Here is a 16,607-nt window from a genome sequence, read left to right as displayed (position 1 = left end):
AAATGCTAAAGCGCTCCATCCGAGATGGATACAATGGGCTAATTCTCTTGCTGCCACTGACGTGGCATACGAATTTGATCCTAACTTAAAAACACAAGAATTTCTCCAATATGAATTTGAATGTCCTCCGCCGACCGAAATTCTGCCTCTAGATCATTACGGCTGTATAATATATACAGACGGATCAGCACAACCCGCAGTCGGGGGTAAACAAGCTTATAGTGCTGCGTGCGCGATTGTTAAAGGTCGCTGGCACAAAGGGAAATTTAAACCAACCCTCACTAAAACGCAATCTCTAGGAGATTGCACAGCTCAGCGAGCTGAACTACTGGCATTCAAGATGGCGCTTGAAAATACCGATCGAGAATTCCCCACGCTCATAGTGTGCGATTCGTATTATTGCGTTCAGTCTTATAATGAATACTTGCAGATCTGGCTTCAAAATGGTTTTAAGGATGCAAAAGGAGGCACAATCAAGCATAAAATGCTCTGGGAACAAGTAGTTCTTTTACAAAAAGAACTACCAAAGACTCACGTGATACACACATTGAGTCATCAACGTGATGGCGTTCACGTTGCAGGGAATTCATTGGCCGATGAGGCCGCGAAGGCAGCTGTGCAAACGGCTTCCGTAGCTGCCATCACCCGGTCAAAAACAAAAATAGACAGCGAAATATTACAAGCTGTCAGCGCTTCAGAAAAGGATTCGATAGAAACACTCCCGAAAGGCTTTCCAGTAAAATACTCATACATAACTGATGCAAACAATGTTCCTTTTGCTCGAATCCCTGGAGTGGGGGATAGGGCAATTCCAAACATGGAACATAGGTTAGGACTAATAACAGCGGCACACGAAGGGCTTGCTTCCATCCATGCTGGCGTCTCAGCCACAGTATCATTACTAAAACAGAGATACTGGTGGCCACAAATGAGAAGACAAACAAGGAACTATGTTCTAGAATGTGAAATATGTCAAAAAATGAAAGTATCAACGGTGAGACGTACAGCTCAGACGCCCCTTCTAATCTCGGATAAACCATTAGCCTGTGTTTATCTAGATCACTGCGGTCCCTTACAAAGGGACGGTAACTATAAATATATCTTGGTCGCAGTGGATTCATGCACGAGATTCATATGGATGTGGCCCCAGCGAACGGCTGACGCCAGAACTGTTATAAAAGATTTGCGAGTCTTTATCGGCACATACGCAATTGGCATGCTGCATTCGGACCACGGTCCTGCTTTTAGCTCTAGAGCTTATAAGGAGGCCATGGTCAGCATGGGCGTGGCATTGCGGTACTCTTGTCCATTTCACCCTGAGGGGAACGGAATTGTTGAAAGAAAAAACCGTGACATAAAGCAATCTATAACGGCAAAGGTATTAGGTTCGGGAGCTGGGTGGGTCAAACATCTAATAAGTGTCCAACGTAGTCTAAATAACTTGCCAAGAAATTCTCTGAAGGGATTCAGTGCGTACGAATTATTATTTGGAACTAGGATGTTGATCTCTGACATTGATAGTCAGACTTCAGTGGTGAAAGAAAAAAGCTTTGATATCAAAGACCGTTTGGCTATTTTGCAGGACTTAAACAAAACAAGAAAAGACCTGAGCAACATAAAGTTGAAACAACAGCCAACAACCACTGAAGAACCACCACCTGTCCCAGCAAGACCTGTCTGGATTCCAAAAGTCGGGGATCTAGTCAGGGAAAAGATCGCGGTAAAGAAGGAATTTGGGCCTTCTTACAGAAAAGCAGTTCCTGTCTTGTCTATCAACGGGACAAGATCAGTTGTACTACCGCCACTTGCTGGTAAAAAGGAGAACCGAGTTGTATCAATCGACCTGGTAAAACCACAATCATGTGGCCGATAACAAACAGTAGGCCAAGTGGACTCCCAATAAGTAGCCGAACACCAAGGTTTGCTACCAGTACAGAGGTCCTAACGAAGAGGCTCATCACATTCGAAACGCCTAAAGAAGAACAACAAGGTCTATGCAACAATGCAATAGAACTTAGACCTCTGAAAACCCAAATAAAAACTTTTAGCAGAGACACACCAATCTACAATGAAGTACCAAGCGAAAATGCAGGAAACAGTAATCCTGAAGCAATTGGAACAATTGACAGAACTGCATCCGGCTACTTCATAAACTTCGATGATTCCTCTGAAGGCTTCAGTGAATCAAAGACACAGCCATCATCAAAAACTTTTAAAGATAAAGCTAAAGAACTTTTGAAACAACTGAAAGAAACATATCTGATTTCTCCATGGATCGAATTTTGGGTGGGTTTTGGTGCATTTATCCTCATACTTTGGCTCATCATGGTACTTACTTTGGGACGCTTCATTGAGGGAAAATATGCTAAAATAGACACAGCAAGTCAGAAAATCAACTTGATCCTCAAACCACACACATCTTCACACGTCGAGAAAAGAGAACTTTCTACAGTCAACTTCACAGCCAATCCGATACCGGGTGGGGTAGCCTGGGACAACACTGACTATGAAATTTATGGTCCGGTCGAAATCCTGAAATATCCACACTAAATTAAGATCTCATTGAGTGACTTTGCAAAACCAAGCTCATTTGCTGATGATTGGGACTTCGAAAGCATTAATAATATGATGTCTGACTTAGTAATGTCTGCTAAATTTACCAAACATGATTATTTGCAGGGTTCTACAAATTATGATAGTATGTACTGTTATAACCACTATGGTAACCATTTTTTACATAAATCTGCACAACCTAGAAATGTTTTAAATTATAATCAATGGGAACATTGTGCAACCCCTCCAAAAGGAAGCTCAAGAACCTTCTATGACAAATATTCATACTTTTCAGGTTTTAACACAAGTAATGCTGAAGCATTTTATTTCAAATTGTCGAACAAGACAGGAACTAAGACCATGATAACAAACACAAAATTGATATATTCAGACTCATTCTTTGAAAAAATGAATACTTTTGGTTTTGATTATTGGGACAAAAATGTTGAATTGAAAAGTGTTTGGGGTACAAAAGAATGGCAAGTGCAGGGTATAGAATCTTTGTTTAGAGCCTGCATGATCCCAGAACAAATGATATTTTTAAATGACACTGTTCAACAAACTACCTGTCTTGGCCTAGCCAAAATCAAAGACTTAAATAAACCGTCTATTCCAAAACCAACAATGTACAGCAATAGCTCTATAGATGAAGAGATAGACGTAAATTATGTATTAAACCAAAACAGAACACATCCAGATTGGAAACAGTGGTTGATCTGGCCCACAGATACTAATAACTGTCAAGACAGATTCCTGAACAAAACACAGGGGTTCAAAATGACCAGGCCAGACCCTAGATATCCTCAAAGACATCACCCAGGGATAATAACCACCTACAGTGTGGGCAAATTATCCCTTCAGTGGCTACAAACTTCCACACTGACAGAAATTAAGCAACACCTAACTTTACTTACTGATGGTGCTGACTTGCGTGATTTCATTATGGGACCGCGCAAACAGCGTCAAAAACGTTTCATAGCAGCCTCTGTATATGCAGCATACAATGAGGCCTGGAAGGTTACTCAAATTGAAACAGCAGAGAGAATACGGGAAATTGAACGTATTAATTTGGAAAAATCACTTTCTGTAGTGGACAATGGGTTAATGACTCTGTCCTCCAGAATTTTTTCTTTGGACAGCATTGTGTCTTCAGCAATCGACATATTATCGCAAGACTTACTGTTATTACAACATGGTCAGTCTCAATTGCGTTCTATTGTACAGCTTGGCTGGACGTTACAAAATCTACGTTCAGGCTATGTGCCTTGGCGTTTAATCAACACAACGTCACTATTCCAAATCTTTAACCTTACTGATAGACAAATCAGTATGGCACAAAAGGGTGCTGATTATACAATCTTGAGCATTGAAAAACTCGAAAGATTACCAGTGACAATGTCAGAACGACCTGTCAGTGAATGGATAATACATGGGATAATAAATATTCCAATCTCAACCTTCAGGTTTCAATACTGCCAAAAATATATACAGGCTGGCATGTACGAGAAATTGGGAAAGGGGTACATTAAAACAACATGGAACCTGCCCTATTCACATGCATGTGTCAGTAATAAAGGACAGAAAGTGTTTCTTAGTGGCAATAATTGTGCGATGTCACTAAGCGGCACGCTTCTGTGTAACGGAATTAGTTTGCATGGAGCCTGTGAAGGGAATTCATACAAACTTTCATGTCACCAGCAAGGCGCACCTGCAACAGAGATAGAACCATTCTTTCAAAGACTCTATAATGGGAGTTACATTCTAATTGTAGATCGCAGATGTTGTAGTCTTATGCCCGGGACACCTTATCTCGTAACTACGACTGCGAAGGTCAAGTGCTGTGGACGCTCATTGTTCCCCAGCTCCTTTCCAGACAAGGAGGCAAGGGCATGGCCCAATTTGAAAATTACTTCTATTCGAATAGATACTTTAAGCAGAATGAAAACAGTGCTTCTTCAGGCGCCTACAAGGCTCACGTCATCAAAAGAAACGTATGATCTACAAGTCGCAAGGACGACTGCAGAGATACATTCATTGTTATCAACTAATTCCCCCATACATTTAGAAGAAATCCTGAATGAAATCTTAAATATTTCTGATACCAATGGGGTCTTAAAGGTATTTAAGACAGTATTTTCGATGGCAATAACACCATTCATAGCCATACTGGGTATTTTTCCAGATTTCGTCCATTCGATTTTTGGCGGACTTCCCCTGATCTTGGGACTAATTGCAGGAATCCTATTCTTAGTCCTTATTTTTCGTTATGGCAACCCATGTCACAGACCAAACTCTTGCGACAAGGGAAGAAACAATCCTAGCCATTGGATACCGGGACCGGATATCAAAAATCCTGGGACTCTCCCGGCTTAGAGACCTGAATATGACTTGGTTTCTATCATTTCGACCAATGTGGCAAAGATGTGTTTTACCTGTATTAAGGTGTCTGCTATGCGGAGAAGAATGCGTGTTAGACACCTGTCTAACGCTACAATCGGATGCGCCAATGGATGCAGAAACATTGTTGGGCCCGATCAAGGTTCACGCTTTGTGCTGCCCTCAAAGGCTACCAATCCTGATGACGGCATTCGTGGAAGCTTCACCACTACGATTAAGGGGTAGTGAAGTTCAAGATGAAAGCAGCATCGAACAGGTACGACCTTCTGTCAGCAATGCGAATCAGAATGTCAATGGAGACAATCATGCGCACGAATGCATGGTTACACCTTTTTCCGAGTTAGTGGAACTTTCCCAGGAAGCTGTTGACAGTTTTTTCGAAAGCCTAAATGATATGATGTTCTCACCAGAGCAGAAATAGAGACTTTTGAGCAAGCTCGTACACGGCGTTCCCTGAATTCGGCCTTCAACTTTAAAAATAAAGTCACATGAACAATTTTACCTCCAGTTCACGGACAGCAATTTTTCAGCAGCCCCAAACTATTTTTGCATATTTTTCGGGACACTATATTCTGCTTAAAGTAAGAACTATTCTTAGAGAACTAAGGTTTCTAAAAATTTAGATAGCTTATAGACATTAGCTGCCCGCTGGTACGTTCATAAATATTTTATTGTGTGATGGAATGGTCTCGAACTTTTTTTCTGTATTAAGAGCCATTTCATGTGTAAATTCTCATATACCAAATAGCAATAATGTATATAATGTATACAAATGCGTGATTACTTTGGCATTATTCTACAGCTTGAGTGCATACAATACATATGATTGCAATTTTTTCCGTATATTTGAAAAATTTCAAAATGCATTTATGTATTTTGGGGTGGTAAGGTATACACTATACTCTATAGTATGTTTTACTATGCATAGATTAGTAAATATGTCCATAGTTAGCGTGGAGTGGGTGTGATGTATTCCTATAGGTTCTGAATCGATCCCCCTATTCCTGACCCTATTCTGGTTAAACAAACCAACAAGTTAACTAGCAGTCAGCCCATGAGGCAGAAAACCCCCATGATGCAGATACCGTTATCTGACGCAGTCACACTACGGCACAGGAACGTGTTATCTGATTAGGTCATAACGCTTGCGATCTAATTAGACAAGCGATATTCCTCCAGCCCTTGATAAGGCATACGGAGTTCTCATAACAAATCAAACCTATGACAACCTGGGCAAAACCCTGCGGCCATTGTTTTGATTTCACCGAGAACTTCAGCAAAAGAATGTGCTAACGAGCAAGTCGTATGACATCCTTATTGACGTATCTATGTCCATCCTTAGGTCAATCTCGGCACCTTAAAGGTATAAATATTACCGATATTGCCCTATGCAAACACACGCGGTGGTGACGAGACGGAGCAGCCATACTTGCCGAAGCGAAGAGCAGAGCAGACCCCGCTGGCGCAGCCCCGCCTTCCTGACGCGCTGAGAACGAGACGCGCTGTTTTCTCCTGCCGAGAAATCCAGCACCGGCGCTTCCGGGTAGCCCTCGCAGGCAGCCTGGAATATCGAGACCAGAGAGAGAGATACCATCCCTCATTCATCCTTAATTCCAGGTACAGAACTGAATAACCCCTCGCAGAGAATTCTTTAGGTATTCACTTGGCAAAAACAAACTTAACTTAAACTGTAACTTTCTATTCCCGCCCACGTATTAGGCTTAGGTCAGGTACACGGGGTAGGCGTATTTAGAAACACCAGTTGAGTACGTTTAGTCAAATGTATATGTGTATGTAATATATTTTATTCATTTTAAAACATCTTATGGCTTAGAAACCATATCAATGTTTTTACAGTATTATTTTATACTTCTGCTTTTAATGTATGCACTTTACTTAGCTATAAGTATTGCAATAATATCGATCCACTTCTCTTGTATGAGAAAAGAGACTGATCAATAAATAACACCTTTTTATTGAACACGCCCGTCTCTTCCTTTTTCTCTACAATCTGATGAGACTAAGAATGCACGTACTGACTGAGTAAAATAAATTGCCTTTTGTTCACACGACTCTCGAGATACACTCTTGATTAGGGGAGAGCAAAGTTGTCATGTTCTATGGTTGTCAGAAACTAAATCCCTTCTTGTCTAATCAGGGAAGTTAATTCCTTCCTGAACATTCGAGAAAGTTTCTAGTGAACTCTGAGCTAGCTGGCAAACCCAAAACTTTAAGTCTAATATCGTCAGTAGTAGACCTAGTTAACGTCTGGTCTAGGCCTTTACTATTGAAGGTATTATTCCAATGCGCAGAGCCTATTGGGATAATAGGAACTACACTACAACATCAATGCTGACTGTCCTCCATGGCCAAACTCAGATCATGACACAGTTGTTGTCATTCATGGAGGGCATGTCAGCTAACATGTCTGACCAACATCGGAGTCTATCGTCCATAGACTCCACACTGACGGCAGCAGTTGCCCTCCAGCAGCGGTCCATCCCCCCAACTCCTTCAGACCCATCCACATCCCCCTCTCCCATACATGTCCACAAAACACACAGACACACCAGAGCACGCACACCACCAGAGACACCCAGCACACCACCATGGAAGTCTAGGCGCAGTTCTCCAGGCACCCAATCTCAGGGGGATGTAGACACACCCACAGGGACTGGGGACATACAGCAGTCACGCAGACACAGACACAGACACACTACACCATACTCAGAGCCCACTACCTTCACTCCCATTGTGTCCTCGGGTGCAGGTGGTGGGCTGTCAGAACTGGCAGCAGTGTGCAGCGCAGAATATGTTGCCAGGTTTTGCACTGCACCTGCCACTGAGGAAGATTCCTCCCCCGCTGCACCCACAACACCTACCCTTCCCTCTCCTGTCCCTGCGGTGCCGGCTAGTGACCCAGATGGTGCCCCCCATGGGTCCACAGACCTTTAAGTCCATCATGTGCAGGCAAGTTTGGGGGTGACAACCTCCCCAACATGCCACCAAAAGAGACAATATTATGGACTGGCCATTGGCCTTCTTTGAGCCTGGACTCATTTATGAACTAATTGTTGTTTTGGAGCTGAATAAAGCTTTTTTTGTTCATTCTGAACTATTGCATTTCAGGTACTTGCTTTAGGTGCTGTGTGCCTAGGAGTTGTTGTCATGTTAATGTTTTGGTATTGTGAAAGATGTCTATTTTCTGATGGTAATGAGGTGGACCATGGTATCTATGTGTCATCCCAATGTTGCAGCAAATTATCTTGATTTGTGTGTGTGCAGTTTGCATAATACACACATTGTCCAAAAGAGTGTCCCTTTCTCGGTGACACATGAGATCTTCACTACAGACAGTTGGCCAATTGTTGTGGTTTCTTTTGTGCAGAGTTCCTTATTTTTTTTACATTCCCTTCAGCAATGGCCATGCCTGCTCACAGATGAGTTGTGCTCATTCGGTCTGTGCCATCCATGCTACTCACTGTATTTGTGTTTGTAGTATGTAGTAATGCCATCATGGACACCATCTGCCTTTTTCACACTATGCAGATATATATGAACACAGCCTTACCCTCATGTTTGGATTTGTAATGCTTGGGATTTGTGCACACAACTCAAAATGTATTGCTTTGTTTCTAAGGTGTTTCAACCCAGTTCCTTCCATGAAAGAGTACATGTTTCACCACCTGGACATTCATATCAGGTCCATGATATACATGACAGTGTGTTTATCCCTTTTGCGCTATTTGTTTGGTGGGCTGTTACATGACTATACACTATTGAGTGATGATGGTAGGGTGTGTAGGTTGCCTGCAACCTCCATGGGTGGATCAGCATGTGTGATCTGACATCACACCCACATGTGGTGTGTCACGCAGTGTGTGAAAGGTATGAAACCTCCATGGAGTGGGACACTGCTGTAAGTGATGTCTTGCTATGGCACTATCAGGACTGTCGCAGGTTGGGCTGTTAACATACACACAAGTAGTTGTTGTATGATGATGAGAATGCACCCCCCTTTCACTGAGCACTGCTGGGAGTCCTGTGCACCCACCCCTCCTATGGGTTGTAGGGCTTTTACCCCGCATGCCATTACAGCGCGGGGATTACAACGAAAGTCGTTACAACGACTTTCGCTGGAGGGCGCTGGATAGTGGAATAGTTTAATTTTCTATTCCAACTCCAGCCCCAGCCCACGTTGACAGTAGGGAAGGTGTTGGATAGAAAATTAAACTATTCCCTATCCAACAGCGCCCTCCAGCGAAAGTCGTTGTAACGACTTTCGTTGTAATCCCTGCGTTGTAATGGCAGTCGGGGTAATCCCCGCGTTGTAATGGCTGTTCCCCCTTCTATGTCTGGGCACTGCTGGGAGTCCTGTGCACCCACCCCTCCTATGTCTGGGCACTGCTGGGGGTCCTATCCACCCACCCCTCCTATGTCTGGGCTCTGCTGGGAGTCCTGTGCACCCACCCCTCCTATGTCTGGGCACTGCTGGGGGTCCTATCCACCCAACCATCCTATGTCTGGGCACTGCTGGGAGTCTTATCCACCCACCCATCCTATGTCTGGGCACTGCTGGGAGTCATAACCACCCACCCCTCCTATGTCTGGGCACTGCTGCGAGTCCTGTGCACCCACCCCTCCTATGTCTGGGCACTGCTGGGGGTCCTATCCACCCACCCCTCCTATGTCTGGGCACTGCTGGGAGTGTTATCCACCCACCCCTCAAATGCCACGCACCGTACCCCAACATTAATGGCGTATGTGCGGCTCGTTTCACTATTGCAATGGTGAAATACGCGAGCGTGTGACGCACCGTACCCCAACATTAATGGCGTATGTGCGACTTGTAGCACTATTGCAATGGTGAAATACGCGAACGTGTGACGCACCGTACCCCAACATTAATGACGTATGTGCGGCTCGTAGCACTATTGCAATGGTGATGTACGCGTGTGGCGCACCGTACAGGTACACTTCCGTTGTTGCGGTACATTGTACTCACCGTCTGCACCGTCGTCGGTTTCTATGCACCAGGTCGTAGGCGTACAGGACTGGGATAACACGGTCGATGGGGTTCATGGCGTGTCTGTCTCGTACCGGGGAGCGGGTCGCACAGAACTCTACTTTTACGGTAGTTTTCAGCTCCCGTAGCAATAGGGTCGTACGGAGTGTCGCCAGAATGGATCGTACTTGCTGGTCCGGAAAATGCTTCCTGTTTACGTACGGACGGCGCGTACAGGGTGACCCGGATATGTATCGTAGGTATTGTTTGTTCGTATGGTGTTTGGTTCGATTTGTATGGAGTTTGGCTTACGGTTAGGATCGTACTTCATTGTACGTACAGGGACGTTGTCGGTGTACAGATCGTATGGGAAAAAAGCTCCGTACAGCGATTCGTGGGGCTTTTTCCAAGATCGGAATCGACCCCTAAGTGTATGAAATGCACAACATGAAACCAGAAAACCTGGCATTAGTCCTGGTTTCCCTCTTCAACAAATTGTGTGGTCCTGAGCTCTGCAGTCACCAGCTAAGTTGACTAAAATCATAAGAAATTATAGGGATCTGCAGAGGTGGGCAAAACTTCCAGCATATTGAAAAACAAACTGCACGTCTGTCTCTCATAGTGACCCTACTATGTCCCATAGCACTGTAAATGCACCTCTGTAGGATTCACACAAGACATGGAAACACGTCCCGTATAGGATCACAAAATAATGACAACACCATTCCAACCACACAGCTTACAAGCGTAGCTTGCAGAGCATGCAGGTAAGAGTGTCAGTGTCCCAATAAAGGGGTATTAAGTGCTATATAAATGCTGCAATACTTCAACCTGCCTTCTTTTTCTTTAATATCAGACAGATGGCACCTTGAAATGCTTGTATTGAGGGTGTGCACTACACAAAAATATCTCCTGACAAACTATAACGTTGCCACATGTAGTTATAACCAGTGCCACATGTATGGAACACAACGTGCCTCTTAGTTCATTAATATAGCGTTTTCATCATGGATGGTGGGAGTCCATGACTGTTTCATGTTTAAAAACTATCCTTTCTAAAAATGTCTCTCTATCCAGTGATATAATTTGATGTTCTGATTAAGTGGTTCTGCATGTTGGAGAAATAAAAGTTGTGATTTCTTTTAAAAAGGTGACTTTTTTGTATGACTTTTGTGTCACTTTCAGTAATATTTCAAATCTGGGTTTGCGTAAGGAAGGGGTCATACACCTAAGCTTGGCTCATGTCTCAGCTTTCCCAGTGTGGCTCATGTCTCAGCTTTCAGTTTATTATCCGTATTTACAATAGAAAAATATAGCCACTTTAAGGGTGAAGTACTTTTTTTAATGGGATAAATTTAAAATGACGTGTTAAACCTTGTGTTCATGGTGCCATAAAATTAACACTTCTTTTTAAATATCTTCCGTTATCTTATTGAATTGAAGCAGCATTTTGCAGGGTTTAAAATTTAAAAAAATACCTCCTGCAAGTTGTCCCTATGCACAAACTGAAGCCAGGAACTTCATTTTACATTTCTCTCATTATTCTATTAAAATGTAATTTAAAGAAATGGAAAATGATGTTCCTGTCTCCTGCTTGTAGCCAGGAACAACTTGCAATGTACTTTATTTAAAAATGAAAGATCATTGTAAAATGCTGCTTCAACTTAATGGTACATTAAAACAGCTTTTCAAACATCGTTTCTTACAAAATAAAGTATCTTTATCATTTTGATTTCCTGAATAAAAAATTTCACATGCATCTTTTTCGAAAAAACGTTTCTCCCTGCCACAAACCTTATGCTGGCAGTCTGGTTGTGCCTCCAAGACCGCTGCTCCTGCTGCACAAGTCGTGCAGGATCAAAGTACAGTGCTGGACAGCAGACGGCAGGAGTCATGGTTCCCTGTGGGCAGTTTAACACTTCTCATGCCAGGCCAGTGTAACTCACTTCAACCAACCCCTCTCCAGCTAAGCTCAATAGCCAATGGGAGCAGTTTGTTCGTGAGACAGAAGGCAGGAACGCATAAGAGGTCAAAAAGGCCTAAAAATATACGAAACGACAATGAAGGGTACAAAAGTAGGCATCAGTCCACCAGCTACTGTCAGCATGCTACTGGTATCTTGCGATCGACTGGTTGGAGACCCCTGCTCTAAATATATCTGAGTTTCACTACCTCGGGGAAAACTGTGCCTCTACTCTCCCTACCATCACAGCGCCCAACCCTATCTATCTCAGAACCATATCGTCCATATATACTACAGTCCATTACAAATTTTCCTTTATATATTGTTTTTATGTATTTTTGTTACTCCACATGTAATCTCATGCAATTGTTGCTGTGCTAACTCTGTAAAGCACTACATACTTATATACTGTATCTACCTCAAAACTGTATCATCAACATATGGTAATGTCTTTCATATACTTAATTTACATACTGTTACTATGTATCTATATGTACTTCAAATGTAACTCATGTAATTTCTGCTATGCAAACTGTGAGGTGCTCTGATACCTTAGGGTCAAGTTTGCGCCATACAAAACTCTATAAATAAAACATTATTTGTCATGTCTGATTATACTGTTGTGATACACTGTTGTGTTGCAAGTCATGTAGCGAAGAGCCAGTATTGGTATATCTTTTGAAACTGAGATGGGTGTTAGTGGATCTTATGCTTGTGGGTAGCAAATTCCATAGTTTGGCTGCTTAAGCAGAGAAAGATGTTCCACCTATGTTGTCTAAAGATATCTGTGTGTCATCTGCATAATTATTATTATTATTATTAAACTACACTTGTATAGCGCTATCTACCCGGAGGCCTCGTAGCGCTTGTGACTGAGAACTTACTTTGCGCGGGCTTAGGGCAGATCAGCAGGATTCAACATACAAGTGAGTTTTCAGGGCTTTCCTGAAGGAGAGATGATTAATAGTTCCCCGGAGGGATAAAGGGAGGGTGTTCCAGAGCCTGGCCGCAGTGTATGAAAAGGAGCGGCCTCCCCAACGGGATTTCCTAACTCTGATGGAAGTAGCCAGCTGGAGGGCACAGGAACGGAGGGAGCGGGGCGGGACATAGGGAGTAACCAAGGACTGTAAGATTGCAGGGCCAGTATGATGAAAGGCCTTGTGTAAAATACACATAGCCTTGAATTGTACTCTAGCCGCAATAGGGAGCCAGTGAAGCTCTCTCAGGGCATTCCTTGCTGACTGCCAGCGAGGAAGATTGTAGAGAAGACGGGCCGCACTGTTTTGGGTGACTTGGAGCTTCTGGATGACAAAGGAAGGGGATCCCATAAAAAGGACGTTCCCGTAGTCCAGGCGAGATAGTATAAGGGCCTGGACCAGGATCCTCCTAGCCTGGAAGGGAAGCAGGGGGAGCACCTTCCGCAACATCCTCATCAACCCAAAACAGGTAGCCGCGATCTTTGTGGCTTGGACCGAAAAGTTCAAGGCTGTGTCAAACCAAATCCCCAGGCTTTTTATTTGGGGCTTGGGAACGGGGGGCGGGCCCAAACATGGTGGCCAAATGGATGCAAAGACAGAGGGAGAGGAGTTACCCAATAAAATGACATCTGTCTTCTCCCCGTTGAGTTTTAAACAGGAAGATTGCATCCATCTGGCAACAGCCTCCAGACAGGGCCCTAAGGTGTGGGACGATCCCTCCGCATGGTCTAAGGAGACTACCATTTGGGTATCGTCCGCGTAGGTAACAATACGCACACCGAAGGGCTGGACTAACCTGTCTAGGGGTTCCATGTAAACCTTAAACAGAGTGGGGCTCAGGGAGGAGCCCTGAGGAACCCCACACCTGAGTGGATGTTTAGGGGATACTGCCTCACCCTCAAAGACCTGGAAGAACCGGTCAGCCAGGAAGGATGTCAACCATTCCAGGGCCGCGCCCGACACGCCCATGTCCGCCAGTCGTTGTAACAACGTGACATGGTTGACCGTGTCGAACGCGGCGCTAAGGTCCAATAAGATAATGGCGACTTTTCCACCCCGGTCCAGCACTGCTCTTGCTTCTTACGTTACCGCTAGGAGAGCGGTTTCAGTCCCATGTAAAGGACGAAACCCTGTCTGAGAGGCACGCAGAAGACTATTTGACTCCAAATAGTTCGTCAAGATGTTATTTACGTGCCTCTCAAGCAGTTTGCTCAACCAAGGGAGCAAGGAAATAGGACGGTAGTTCGCCAAGTTGTTCTGGTCAAGATTGGGCTTCTTCAGCAAGGCCCTCACCATCGCGCACTTCCATAAAGGAGGAACGGATTTAGAGGAGATGGAAATGTTGAGAACGTCCAATATGACCGGGCGAATCAAGTCTATAGCCTGAATGAGAATCTGGGGAGGTGCTGGATCGTTAGGAGAACCGGAGGTAATTTTGGAGATAAGTTTATCAAAGACTGGGACTTCCAGGAGTGGAATTATGTCAAGGCTACAAGAGACCGAGGCATCAGAGGTTGTAGAAGTGGGAAGTTCCACATCGTTGTTGGCATCCCTACATGAGGAGTATATAGTCTGGATTTTTTGAGAAAAGAAGTCGGCCAAATCATTGCAACGATTTTGGGCGCCATCAGTAGAGGGGCATTCCACAGGGGGTGAGATAAGGGATTTAACAATTTAAAAAATTTCCCTTGGGACGTTGGCGGCTGCATTGATTTTGCTACCGTAAAAGGAAGCTTGTGCCGCCTTTATCTCTTGTTTATAGAGCCTAATGGTGGCTCTATATTCATCCTTCCTAAGTTGGGAGTAGTCCTGTCTCCAGGCTCTCTCATATTTACGACAGGCTAATTTCATAGTCTTAAGAGTGGGTGTAAACCACGGAGCAGCTTTGGGTCTTTTCGTAAGATTATTAATTTGAACGGGGAGGACCATATCAAGTGAGGAAGAGATCCAACCATCGAACTTGTTAGCTGCTGTACTAGCATTCGATGCCTTACTAGGTGGATCTCTAGCCAAGGCAGCTTCCCATGCAGGGAGGGGAAGAGAGGACCATTTCCCACCATGATGTTTAGCAAGGCAGTGAGTGGAGGGGAGGAGGTTTGTACGCCAAATAAAGGGTATCAAAAAATGGTCGGTCCAGGGTAATGGAATAGAGGGCTCAACCGTAATATCATTAATATTGCTAAAGATATGGTCAAGGAGATGACCTCTATTATGCGTTACATGAAAGCCCTTTTGATGAAGGTCCAGCGCTTGAAGGTTGGAGCAGAGAGAATTAGCTGCAGTATCGTGGGGATCATCTAAATGCAAGTTGAGATCCCCCAACAAGGTGAAATTAGGTGAGGATAACACGATACTCGCAGCCAAATCAGTTATTTTAGTAATGAAATTGTTAAGAGCGCCCGGAGGACGATAGGCTAGGATGCCGGAGAAGGTGGTGGTGGGGGAGAATTCTAGCGAAAAGTGAAGACTTTCGCACGTAGATGAAGTGGTGGGGGTAGTTCGGCATTTATAGCTGTCTCGATAAACAATAGCCAATCCCCCACCTCTCCCAGTCTGGTGATCCAGTCTCTTTAACGTAAATCCTTGTGGAATGGCCCAGACAATAGCTGGATCATTGTCTGTCTGAAGCCACGTTTCCGTTAGAAAGAGAGCGTGAGGGTTAAGCTCTTCAATCAATATGTGTAGTTCTGTATGATGTTTACTAGCAGACCTACAATTTAAAAGAAACATTCTCCATTCCTGAGCAGAGGGTGAGGGACAAGCAAGGCGAGGAGAAGGGCTCCAATTACAATTTTTACAGGCGTAGTTAATGTAAGTGGGAAGGAACAAATGATCACATGGCAGGCTAGTAGAAGGACGAAGGGCGAGAAGCGAGGGAGAGTCATAGGAGAGCGGATGACCTACCATAGTGAGTAAACCTAGCCACCAGGCAGCAGGACGCGTCTGGACGCGGACTGGCGCAGACTGGCTTCTCTTTGGCGCCTCTTCGGCGCGTCAGCGGCGCTACCGCTGCGCGTCACCGCTGCGCGACGAACAAGGGGCTAAATAGGTTAGGCAAAGGGGTAGACTAGCGCGTCAACCCTCCTAAGATGGCCGCCTATGCTGGAGCAACCAGGAAGTGGTGCTGCTTGCCTCCCTCCACAACAAACAGCTCAGGTTGCTGCGGTGGAACGGGGAGTGAGCGAGCACAATACAGTAAGAAAACACAATTTTTAAAACTTTGCAATTTAAAACACAGAAATGCTTGTAGCAGTCCTAGCTGGCTGCCAAGCGCTAGCGCAGCGAAATTAGCAGTCAATTCCGAGCGCGAAGAGCTCTGACCCTTAAGTAGTCAGGGCAAAGGGTAGACTAGCGCGTCAACCCTCCTAAGATGGCCGCCTATGCTGGAGCAACCAGGAAGTGGTGCTGCTTGCCTCCCTCCACAACAAACAGCACAGGTTGCTGCGGTGGAACGGGGAGTGAGCGAGCACAATACAGTAAGAAAACACCATTTTTAAAACTTTGCAATTTAAAACACAGAAATGCTTGTAGCAGTCCTAGCTCGCTGCCAAGCGCTAGCGCAGCGAAATTAGCAGTCAATTCCGAGCGCGAAGAGCTCTGACCCTTAAGTAGTCAGAGCAAACGGTAGACTAGCGCGTCAACCCTCCTAAGATGGCCGCCTATGCTGGAGCAACCAGGAAGTGGTGCTGCTTGCCTCCCTCCACAACAAACA

Source organism: Lissotriton helveticus, chromosome 6, assembly GCF_964261635.1.
Source record: "Lissotriton helveticus chromosome 6, aLisHel1.1, whole genome shotgun sequence".
Lineage (NCBI taxonomy): Eukaryota > Metazoa > Chordata > Amphibia > Caudata > Salamandridae > Lissotriton > Lissotriton helveticus.
This window is presented reverse-complemented; position numbering follows the sequence as displayed.